The 12,677-nt window shown below is 40.9% G+C and overlaps 1 protein-coding gene across 8 annotated transcripts in view; it reads right to left on the bottom strand.

The window, feature by feature from the left end:
* The window catches only part of LOC122520827 (follistatin-A), a 42,572-nt gene extending 30,519 nt beyond the window's left edge, over positions 1 to 12,053 (bottom strand). For 3 of the 8 annotated variants that reach the window (XM_043641118.1, XM_043641177.1, XM_043641168.1), the window contains exon 1: positions 71 to 1,462. The gene's annotated coding sequence lies outside the window, so the exon portion shown is untranslated. Of the gene's footprint in view, positions 1 to 70; positions 1,469 to 3,655; positions 4,250 to 11,754 lie in introns of those variants that run through there. The other 5 variants (XM_043641136.1, XM_043641152.1, XM_043641159.1 and 2 more) reach the window with 4 other exon arrangements.
* Between the last annotated feature and the right edge of the window lie 624 nt (positions 12,054 to 12,677).

Below are 12,677 nucleotides of genomic sequence, written 5' to 3'. Positions count from 1 at the left end.
TATTTTTTATTCGATTATTATTATTTATTATTATTATTATTATTATTATTATTATAATTATTATTATTACTCATTCATTCATTCATTCCCGTCGTTTCTCACCGAGTAGTTTCGCTATCATTCGCCTCGAGTTTTCTCAAAGAGTAACGTCGTCGTCCTCGACATACTTTTTCTCGCGTAGACAAGACCGGAAGACGGAGCAGATTTTTAATACGAAAGGAAGGAAAATCCGGCGGATATGTTGTAGGATGGACGAGCATCGCAAGATCGCCGGCACATGGGGAGGAGGTGGAGGAGAATGATCGATATATATCTCTCTCTTCGGTTTTTCTAACGTTTCTTCTTCCCTTACTTCGAGTATATTCCACGATTATATGAAAACAATACTTCCTTCATCGATTGACGCACGCCACGTAGCGAAAAAAGAGGAAGAAGATTCTTCTTGGTGCTAGAGGAGGATTCATCGCTGTGCCGACACGTGGAGCACGTGACGTGCAACACATCACCGGTCCCTTCTTCTTCTTCTCCTCTCTCTCTCTCTCTCTCTCTCTCTTCCTTTTCTTCTTTTTTTCCTTTGGTATTTTTCTTATTATTGGTCTCCTCTTCTCTTCTCTTTTCTTCTCTTCTCTTCTCGTTTCGTCTCTCACCGATCCTAAGCAACTGTTTTTCTCCTCTTCTTCTCCAAATACCTCACGACATTTTTTAACGTAAGGAATAAGATTTGATTGAAAAAAAAAACAAACACTATTTTTCTCGTTTGTTCCCCTTTGCTTTTTAAAACCCTCGTTCTCTCTCTCTCTCTTTTTCTGTCTCTCTAACAGAAAAGCAAGCGCGCGAAATTAGTGCGCGCGCGCGCGCGCGTTAGAGATCAAAGAGATGCAATTCGTGGAATATATACGCTTTGCGATGATATTTGGGAATAAGCGAGGTAACGCGCGCACGCACGCACGCACGCACGCATGCACGAGATCGGCCGGCAAAACTGATGTGAAAAAAAAAAAGGAACGGAACGACGACGACGACGACGACGAGTCGGTCGTCAGTCGACCGACGACGACGATGAAGATGGCAGTCAACAGGAGCACCACCAGCAATAGTAGCAGCAGCAACAATAATAACAATATAACAGCAACAGCGGCAGTAATAACAACCAACAGCAACAACAGCAATAGCAGCAGTAAAACAGCAGCAACAGCAGCAGCAGTAACAGCAGCAGCAGCGGCAGCACAGGCGGACGTTTCGCCGTGTGCCAAGCGAAGCTCTGCAAAAGCGGCCTGCACACGCGGCCGCGCGCTCTCTGTTATGTGTCCCCACTTCCCTTCTTCGAACACGGCGGCAGCGGTGGCGGCGGCAGCACCGAGACTATCTGCCCGTGTGCCGGCCTCCAGTCTGCATGCCTCTCTCCCCTCCCATTCCTCTGCTACTTTGCCTTCTTCGTCTTCTTCCTCTTTCTCCTTCTCCTTCTCCTCTTCTTCCTCCTCTTTTTCTTTTTCTTCTTCTTCTTCTTCTTCCTCACTTACTGCTTCCTTCCTTCCTTCCTTTCTTTCTTTCTTTCTTTCTTTCTTTCTTTCCTTCCTTCCTTCCTGCCACTGCTTCTCTACTTGCCTGCCTTCTTGCCCGTTTGCTGCCTGCCTTTTCTCTACCTCCTTACAGGATTGCGCTTTTACACTTTGCTCGGGACTTCCTCCTCCCCTCCTCCTCCTTCTCCTGCTTTCTTTTATCTTTTCTTCAACTCATTCCCCCCATCTCATCTCATCTCGATTATGACGTATATACTCGATAATCGATTCGATCTTTGATCTTTGAATAATTTTTGCATAAACTATTATACGCGATACTATTATATCTATATCCCCTTCTCCGTCTTCCCTCTTTCATAAGTGTGCGATCTTAAACTAATTGCAAGTGATCCCTTTACAAGAGTTCGTTATATATATTATAAGACTATAATAATGATCATGCGTCAAGGAACGATCGCGTTAAGTACGAGATTCACCGCAATTTTTATATAAGTACTTTTGACCGCCTTTTGAATTATCGGAAGAAAACTATCTCACATCCGGGTACTTGCCTTTAATCTTTCCAAGGTGTATCAGATCGAGCGAAATCGAAATAAAAGCGCGTTAATATACGCGGAAACGAAAAGGTGTGTAATAATAATAATAATAATGCGAAGGGGAAAGATTGAACCAAAAAAAAAAGAAGAAGAAGAAAAAGAAGGTGTCTTCTCGTAGGATATAAAAAAGCACGCGGAAGATTTTCCCGATTCTACGTTGGCCGTCGGCAAGGTGCAAGCGTAATTGGTGGATGCATCGCGGGTACGTCTCTCTTTTATACCGTAGAGCAGTCCCGACAAAGCGGTACCGCCCCCTGGGCACGTGACGATACCTTCGGTACCGGACCCACCACCCAACCACCCACCACAGGGGCTAATGGATACTCTACGCGCTCTCCTTACAGCGCACACCCTTACGTTTGCTGACAGAGAAACTACCCCCACTACCTACCCCCTAAACTTCCTTCCTACCTATCCTCACCCTCCATTTCCTTCTCCTTCTCACCCTCCTCCTCCTCCTTCTCCACCCCTCGACCCTCTTCTCCTTATCTCTATCCTCCTTCCTCTTTTTCCCTTACTATTTCGTCGTCCGAGAGATATGCTAATTGATATCGCACCACTACTCATTTTTCTCTTCTTAATCGTCCCCGTTCTCTTATTGTTTTTTTTGTTTTACTTTTCATTGACTGACATTTTCGAGGTGGAGAGGAGGAGGGTAGTAAGAGTTATTATCAGTGGTAGAACTTTGAACGATTCTTTCCGAATGGTGGGATCCTTGCTGCTGTTGCTGTTGCTGCTGGTGCTGGTGCTGCTGTTGCTCTTGCGAATGACTAAAAAAGATCCTGCTGGGATGTTAGGCCGCTGCATCCGGCCATAACTGACCTTGGATTCGCTTCGAACCATTCTTTGGCAATTGGTAGCAACCACCAAACACATCATTGACTATTTCGATGTTTACCACCTGTCGTGATGTTGCCGAAATGGCTACAGACCGCAAGATCGTGCGATCTAATTCAATCCCCTCTCCCTGCCCGTCCCCTCCCCCTCTTACAACCCAACCCAATCCCTCGAGTTCGAGGACTATATTTTCGTGTTACTTTCCTTTCCTTAGCGTTGTTCAATAAAAATCATCGTCGTTGGGGTTTGAGAAAGGGGAACACAACAAAAAATATCAGTAAAAAGGATCGTATTGAAATATTGGGAAAAAAAAAGAAAAAAAAGAATAAAAAAAGGGGATGACGACGACGACGACGATATTATTATGATCGAGTGAAAATAATCGAAACCAAAAAAGAAAAGAAAAGAAAAGAAAAAAAAGGGAGGTAAGAAAAGTACAGCACGGCGGTAAAAGGGGATTATCAATCGAGTAACAAAAATCGAAAATCCCGCCGCCGCCACCGCCGCCGTCGCCGATCAGTGGCTGGCGATCGTGGCCAAGATTCGTTAATGCTGTAATTTATCGGTCCGCTTTGGATTTCCGCCTGTGCGGATCCCATTAAGAGAGCTTCGGCGAGACGACGTGCGTTATATATCACGGTGCATCGATCAGTGCCAGGAGCATTACACGAGCGGTCGTATCTTTCAGGACGATATATCTACCTTCGAGTCTGATTCTCCGATTATTTTTCCTTTCAACGAACCTGCATAACTCCCCGGGACGCCGGCGTTGGTACCGAAAGGGGTAGGGTAGGGTGGGCTGGGGTGGAGTGGGGTGAGGTGGAGTGGAGAAGGAGAGTTGGGACGGTGGAGCGGACCGGCGGGGGGAAGGGTGATTCTTCTACTTGGATAAACGACGATCGGTATTATAAATACGATGATGCGAAAGTAAAAGTAAATGTGCAACGATGATAGTAGTAATACCAATATAAAAGGTCGTATATAGGTATACTATATAACGAGCTTTGATTATTTTCATTCGTTTCGCGTTTGAGATTGCGCGTAGTAGTCGTGGAACCGTCGTCGTCGTCGTTGTCGTAGTGTAGATGGACGACGGACAACTTGGATGTAGAAAAAGACTCACTTGGTGAGTGTGTAAGTGTGAGCGAGAGAGAGAGAGAGAGAGAGAGAGAGAGAGAGAAGGAGTGAGAGAGCAGGACGACGGTGAAGTGAATCTAGTCTGTATATGGTCGGGCCCAGGCCGTCTGCCCGGCCACGTCCAGTCAATGGATGTAATTCACTGTCCGCCAACGGAGTCTTAGACAGCAGACGACGGACGACGACGGATGGATGGCAGTCAACGAAAGGGTGACCAACGAAAGGAGGAGAGAAAGAGAGAAACCACCGAGCGAGCGGTTGGCGAGTGCTGATGAAGGAGAAGAAGAAGAAGAAGAAGAAGAAGTAGAGGAGGAGGAGGAGGTTGAAGAAGAGGAGGAGGAGGAGGAGGAGCGAGGAGGTAGGAGAGGGGGACAGTAGTAAAAGCACAAGACCGTTGGTCCGCGACTGCGAGTGATTGTGACTGGATATAGAGAGAGTTCCTCTCTATCCGCGTCTCTGCAGAGTGTGCGCGCGAGAGCGACCGGATGAGAGAGAGAGAGAGAGAGAGAGAGAGAGAGGGGAGAGAGAGAGAGAGAGAAAGAAAAGGTGCTCCTTCCTTTCGAACGGAATCTCGCCTTCCTTCGATCGTAGCGTCCGCGACGAACAAGAAAAGAAAAGAGAACGATCGATCGATCCATCTCGAGTGGGGCCGGGGTGGTGGTGGGGGGTGGGGTTATGCCCAGAACAGGTGAGCTTCTTTTAAAACGCACACTCTCTTGTTATATACCTTGAGAAGAATTTTCTGAATGAAGAGAACGAGAACGACGACGAATCGTTTCCCTCGGTTTGTCGTCAAAGAATTACTTCCCCTTTCGTTTCTTCTTTAAATCAATCGTTTATTCCGTATATACGTTGATTACTAATTCAAAATAACAAACGCGTTACTTTTTTTTTCTTTTTTCTTTTCTATAGGCACGTAGAAAACGATAAACCGTTGATGAATCATTCGAAGTGAAATAAAAGGTATATATATATATATATATAAATAAACTAATGCTAATCATTTTAGGTGATTTATTACGTTTACCCCGATTCGCTTTTCATTCGTCGGTGAATGATTCAGCGTGGTGCGATCAAAAGGGGAAGCGTGCTTTTTGCTTCTCCATACCGCTTAAAAAGGAGGGCTTAACCACATTTCTCGTGCTATACGGGAAGGATATATAAGGGTGAAAGGAATTAAGTAAGGAAGAAAAAAAAGAAAAGAAAAGAAAAGAAAAGAAAAGGGAAAAAAAAGAAAAGGGAAACTCTCACTTTCGTCGTTATCCGTTACTTATTCGTTGATCGTTCACATCTTTCAAGAGTCCCATTTTCTACATACACAACAAGATCTCTCCTTACATCGGACTTTCCTTTCCTTTCCTTTATTTCTTGCGAGCTCATCATTTCGTTGCTTTCTTTGCCGTAAGTAGGAAAAAGAATAAGAATAAGAAGACGATGGTACGAAAGAGAAAAAGAAGGAAGAAAACGGGATGGGATAGTTCGTTTCAAAGGATGAAGGAGAACTCCTCGATGGAAGAGAACTCGTCGATCCATTCATACTCGCTGAGAACAGAAGCGCGTTCTCTTGATCGGGCCCACCACTCGATATGGTAGTCCTCCGGTCCACCAATCTGTGCGAAACTTGGCAAAAAGTTGGTGGAAGCGGCAGCCAGGAATGGGACGGTGGATGGAGACGGGCGTACGTCGTACGAGGCTACGAGGATGTCGCCGATTTTGTCGATTTAAGCTGAAAGCAAAACGAAAGACAGAGAAAAAGAGAGAGAGAGAGAGAGAGAGAGAGACTGCTTGGACTGGATGCCCCTCGGCACCGGTGATCCTGAGCCTCGGAGTAATTACGTCTCGTGCGACGTTGCTCTTAATACTTGGAGCCAAGCAAAAACTCGACAGAACAGGACGAAACGGATACGTATCTGGCGTATTCGTCAATTTGCTTCGTTTGCGCCGCGGGTTATTCTCTTCTTCGTAAAGAGAGACTCGTGGAAGGAGAAGAAAGAGATCTCGCACAAACTACTCTCCCCGAACGTTCATATCGACTCAAGTTCAGTCCTTCTTCTCGATTAACACACGAGTTACTTACTTTATTCGTTCAAGTATATATATGTATAATATATTAGATTTACCGGAAAGTTCTATACGTTTTTTTAGAATAAAACAAAATAATATACATTTTTCATACCCCTTGAATAAACTTTATTGAATATCATTATTTATATATGACTTTGACTAATCGCCAATGTGATGGCAATTTGTATATCTTATTTTTATAAAAATATCTTATCTCTAGAGGCCCCAAAAATTGAATCAGTGTTTGTCTGAAAACGGACAAAACTTTCCGATAGATCTAAATATATTTTTTTTATTCATGAAATAACTAGGTTTTTTAGGGAAGGTATATAAAAAGAATTTTTGTCTTACATTTAAAGTAATTGTTTTACGAAGTAACTAGGTAATGAATTCATGAGAGACGAGTAGTTACATTCGATTGAAATTTGATTCGTCTTTAAAATCTGCTTTTTTGTATTCTGCAACAATGTAATCGCGTAGTTATCCATTCTTATACCTTCTTGTACTTTGAAAACCAACGTGTTCTATCGGATCTAATTTCAATTTCGTATCTTAACTACTTGTCACTCGTGAATTCTTATATTATCTAGTTAAAGTATATGATATTGTTTTTTTTTCATAGTTTAACAGACCAGTATAATTATAATCCTCGATTGAACATATTATTTTACGAATTATTTTACGGATTTTTCACGTTTATGACGATAGACCAAATTTTTCTACGCGCGTTTATTATTGACTATAATATATACTTTTGTTATTTTCTTGAAATTATTATGCATAATATTTTAACACTATTAAACGACGAAGCCATTTAAATGTCGTCTGTTTTCGAATAGAGGTTCTGATTGTGAGTCAGACTCGATTGTCGTGGGCGATGCACGCGAATAGAAATTTTCCATGACTAGCGTCGGAACGTATCATTCGCGGAATCATAGGCGTGTATTGATGCTTTTTTTTTTTAAATAAATTTGACTCTCACATTGGCGAAGGTTGATTTTCTTTTATCATCTTTCTCTCTAATTTAATCCATTCGAAATAGAATCTTCCGCGAATAACAACACGATACGTAATTTGAAAGTTAAGAAAAGGGATAAGAAAATGGTAATCTAAATCACCCAAACTGGATCCGTGCGATGCATTGATCCCAAAGTAATTATTTTAACATCTTGTGTGTGTATGTGTGTGACTAAAAACACGAACTAAAAGTGTCGAGAGCGTGCACACCTCGGAAACCCTTTTTCTCTCCCTTCGATATTACCGTGACACCAAATTAGAAAGAACCATGCGGGTTGCAACCGGACGGAGAAGAAGAACAAGAACAAGAACAAGAAGAAGAAGAAGAAACGTAAAAACGGGATGGGGAAAAAAGGAAAAAGAAAAAAAAGAAAAAAAGAAAGAAAAGAAAAAGAAGGAGAAAGAAAACGCGAAGAGAAAAATCTACCTACGGAGTATCGAAATAAAATAAGAGCCGAGCGAAGAAACGAGCGTGCCACAAAATAAGATTATTTTTATCCTAAAAACTATTAAACGCGTTACATAGCTTGCATCGTAATAATAGTTTATCGTAAGATTTTCATATTTTTAGAATATTTCTCATTCTCTCCTAGAAAAGATTTTGATTTATTTTTCCATGAAATTTCTTATACATATATATATATCCCATTCGTGAAACTTTGAATAAAAACAAAACCAATTTCATTCCGTTGACAGTTTACATTCTCTTTCGAATCGAAACTAGTACTTATCTTTCTAACGAAATAAGAAAATAACAACAACAACAATAAAAAACAGAAAAAGCTGGGAATAAGAAACGAGATGGAGAATGAGAAGAAGAAGAAGACAAAAAAAAAAGGAAAAAAAAGAAAAAATGTAAGCGGAAAGAAATCCCATTCACAGATAATTTTCTTATTACTGTTATTATTGGGATCCGCGAAGGCAACGGCCACGTTGTTACATCCGGCGTATAGCGGGCCGCTTAAAGAATCTAGGCTCTCACGGTGTCGGCCCGGAAGTGACGACGTGCGTACACCGGAAGCTGTCGCTAAGAATGGCCGGCTCGACAATCTCGCTCCTCGGGTCTAGGCAACAACATAGACTTTATTGCTCTCGCTCAAACTGGTGCAGGACCGTCGTCGTGTACATTGCAGCTGCGTTTTCTACCTACCCCCCTCGCCCCTCAACCCTCCTCCCGTCCTCCCTCCCTCCCTCCCTCGCTCGCTCGATCTCCTCTACCCTTTCTCTTTTTCTCTCTCGACCTGCCCCCTATCCCCCTGTCCCCCCTCTTTCCCCCATCGTGCTTTGCCCGATGCTCGTGAGCTGCATCGCTGGTATTCGTTCGTACGCGATATGCAGTTGCATATGAGCCCCGTTTAGATTTTATTCTATGCGTCTCTTTCGTCATATAGAAATTCAAATCGTCCCGCTGTATTCTTCCTCTTCTCTCTCTCTCTCTCTCTCGTTCTTCTGTCTCTTTCTCTTTGTTTTTCGTAGGTACCCTTCTTTTTTTATAAATCCCTTTTCTCGTCTTCCTTTTTCTACGTTAAATACGAAACGAACGTCCTAAGCGTGGATTATATATATATATATATATATATATATAAAAAAGAAGAAATAAGAACATTCGAGCAAATAAAACATAGATTATATATCGTTCATATCGATGCAGATGCAATTCGGTAATATAGTCATATCTCGCGTTGCGAGAGAGAGAGAGAGAGAGAGAGAGGAAGGATTCGATTTCGCATCCGTAAATCCGACGTAACGAGGGTTGCGCGCGCTGATTGGAGTCTGGGACGCGTTTCGGTAGCCGTTGATAGGCAGGCACTGCTGTTACATTACATATTCAGCGTAGTAGTACTCTCTGCATACGAAATTGCAAGCGTGTAATCGACGAATTTACGTCGAGACTCGTGAGTAGCCTGGGGCGAACATTATATACCACAGCACACTACCAATACCGTTGCGTAATTATGTTCGCGTTCAAAACCAGAGATAGATAAATAGATATATACATATATATGTAGAGACAGATAGAGATAGATAGATAGATAGATAGATAGATAGATAGATAGAGAGAGAGAGAGAGAGAGAGAGAGAAACTGATATACTCTTTCAGCGTTTACTTTTATTACCATAGCTATTAATTTAACGACAGGATATTTCCATAAAATCTAACAATTAGAATATATATTTTTTTTTTCAAAATAACTTAGACACTCTTATTAGTTTTAACGATTTCAAAATTATTTACTAGAACGCGAGTTGTTGGTTGGTATACCGTGTTTTATAAAAAGAAAAGAAAAAGAAAAGTATCCTTTCTCAAGAGTAAGAAAAAGAATCGTAAAGGGAGAAACAGAGAAATAGAAGGAGAGAGAAAAAGAGAGAGAGAGAGAGACGACGTTCACTGGCTCATCCACGGTCGTTCTTCCACCACACGACACGCGGTATACTCGCATCACTACGGTTTAGAGATTTACGTTGCACACGTGCGCAAACAATACTTTGACTACGTATGCTTCTTATGCGTCCTCGGTGCAACAAGACGACAGAACTCTTTATAAGGTCTGGAATGCGGAGTTTAAAAGCACGATACGGGAGGTATGACGCTATTCCGTATACTCGTCCAAGGAAAATGGAACTCGAGGTTAATAGGAATAAAATAACAATCGGTTCTAGGTTGATAACAAACTGTATCTACATGTCTTTTTTTATTGTTTTTTGTTTTTTAGATAAGAGAAAGGATAAGAGTATCTAGGATAGATAATTGATCTAAGGTATTAGATAAGTTTTACTTTTATCGATTATAGGTCCGGGATTATCTTATCTCATCTCTACTTTTGATATTTAACAAAAATAAACTTAAAAAAATGAACTAATTAAATCCTTTTTCCGTTCGTATTATTACTACTACTAGAAGTACGTTGCCCTAGTACGATCTACGATATGGTTTGTATTATCGCACGAAGTAAATCGAAGTCGGACCGAGTCGAAACATACGTAGGAATAAAAATTCGGAAACAATGCGGGTATCGTTCTTTCGACGCGGTAAAGCGAAAAGGGCCGACAGACGGAAAATATACCTTTACGTTTCAAAGGTAAAGCTTAAATGCAAAACGATCGTAACGGCAGTTTGCTTTTGTAGCGAAGTTGTTATGCAAATCTCAAATTCTCTGCGCGTCCGTAGAATGGAAAGCAGCAGCAGCAGCAACAGCAACAGCAGCAGCAGCAAAACGAACGTTTGCCTCTTCGATAGAGCCGCCTTCTTGGCAAGTAATGGACGTTAGGACGAGGAGATGCCAATCTCCTCGTCGTTGTCTTCGTCGTCGTCTTCGTCGTAGCTGAAACGTAACTGCAAGATATTACAATAGGAATATCTATCTATACATTTCGTTTTCATATACCATTAATCCCGTCGATTACGTACGATATAATGAATTTAACCGTTTCATTAACGTTAATACTAATATCTTTAATATTAAATTCGACTAGTTTAAAGAAAATATAAAAAAGAAAAAAGAACAAAATAATAAGAAATAGAGATAAAGTATTATCTGTGTTCCTAGAATTATCATCGTGCAGCTTCCAAGAAGATCGTTCAGTAAGATTGATAAGACAAGGGTAGGAGCAACATTGATTTTAAACTAACGTGACGTTGGATCTGATACGCAAAACTGCGAAGCCTCATCCCACATGCATAATGCATTGCCGTAAGAGGGGGAGGAAACGTGGCGGAGGAGAACGAGAGGGAAAGAGAGAGAGAGAGAGAGAGAAAGACAGAAAACCAATGGCAACAACAACTTACCTCTCTTACCTACCTACCAGCATTTTGCTTCGTACCCCTTCTCTCTTATTTTTATTCCCTTACTCTCTCTTTCTCTCTCTCTCTCTTCTTTATTGGCGTACCTTACGACACGAATTATTGCTCCTCCGCTTCTTTCCCGCCTTTTCACCCTTTTCTTACTATGGGAATCCCGTTTCCACTCGTAGCATTTCTTCTGTATTCGTTGCTGGTCGCGTGCAAGCGCGTGAATAAAGAAACTTCGTGGTCTGCTTTGACGAAAGGTGTACCGTCGAAACCACATGTTGACGGACACGTAGAATCTCTCAAGATCCTCTCTCTTTTCTCTCTCACTCTCTCTCTCTCTCACTTTCTTACTCTTATACAAATTTGTAAGAAAATATCTCTAGAAGATTAACGGATTTTTTATTTGATATTCGATTCATCGAAATATCTTAAGAATACTTGGAACGTTATACGATTTACTTTTATTTCGTTAATTAAATAATGATGATAATAATAATAATAATAATAATAATAATAATAATAATACTTGTTCATAGGATATATAATTATTTTTCTAACGATTTTTATTCGTTTATCTTGAATAATCGATTTCTCATTTCTAATATACGGTTTAATTAAATATATATAATTCACACACAATGTTAAGGTAAAATCGTGTAACAAAATCCATTCACGTATCCGTTCTTTTTTGTGGAAGTGTAACCGTCGACCGGTCGTCCGGTCGATTGATCGGTCGGTATCAAACGAGGTAAAGCCAGGTTGTATCTAGCTAAAGAAGAAGCGAGGGTCTCACCTGACTTCTGGCTTTCGTCGTTTTGCCAAGTCTGCCGACAGTCTAGACTCTTTCTCTTTTTCTCTTTCTCCTTTTCTCTTTCCCATTCTATCTTTGGGCCACGAGAAACGTTTTATCCGCATATGCGTCGCAACGTCATCCGATGAATTCTTCTTTAGGGCGCCGATAAACGATCGCGAATTGTTTTGTTGTTTTTGTAAAACCCCTCGGGCCCGCGGGGCCCCAATACCTTTTTATTCTTTTATTTATTTTCGATCGTTGAAGAACAGGTACCCCGGCGTTGGACATCCTGCAGAGTTTTATTTCTTAACGAATGAATTTAAATGTCAAGCAATATTATTATTTATTTGTGGTCTACTTTTCTTATCGTATCTTTTAAGATTATTATTATTATTTTTCTTCAAATGTTATATATATATTATATGATAGATAAAATGTTAATCATTAACAAAAACGTAAACGTTATTTTTGAACTTTGCTAATCTTACGTTAACAAATAGACCATAAGTTGTTGTTTAGCCTGGATCAAAGATATCTGTACATAAACGATATTATAGATTATTATTTTTCTTCAAATGCTATATAATATCTAACATATATAAGATAAAAAAATGTTAATCATTGTCAAAAACGTAGACGTTATTTTTGAACTTTGCTAATCTTACGTTAGCAAATAGATCATAAGTAAACTTTGTTGTTCAGCCTATATCAAAGATATCTAGATAAACGATATTACATGGGTCGTGATAGGTGAAGGAACGAATATACACGAGAAGAAGTAAAAGGCATCGCAAACTAGTCGGTGCGTCCTTCCATCCTTAGGTGCGGCCGCGAGTATATATCGTAGTCCTTTTGCAACGTCTGCCGGCAGTCTAGACCGGTGCTCGTCCCTCTGTCTTTCGATTCAGTCTCGCTCCTCTCAA

The sequence above is a fragment of the Polistes fuscatus genome, unplaced genomic scaffold (assembly GCF_010416935.1).
Source record: "Polistes fuscatus isolate 324 unplaced genomic scaffold, CU_Pfus_HIC Scaffold1, whole genome shotgun sequence".
NCBI lineage: Eukaryota > Metazoa > Arthropoda > Insecta > Hymenoptera > Vespidae > Polistes > Polistes fuscatus.
Note: the sequence above shows the minus strand (reverse complement) of the source record. Positions and strands in the feature narration are given on the sequence as shown.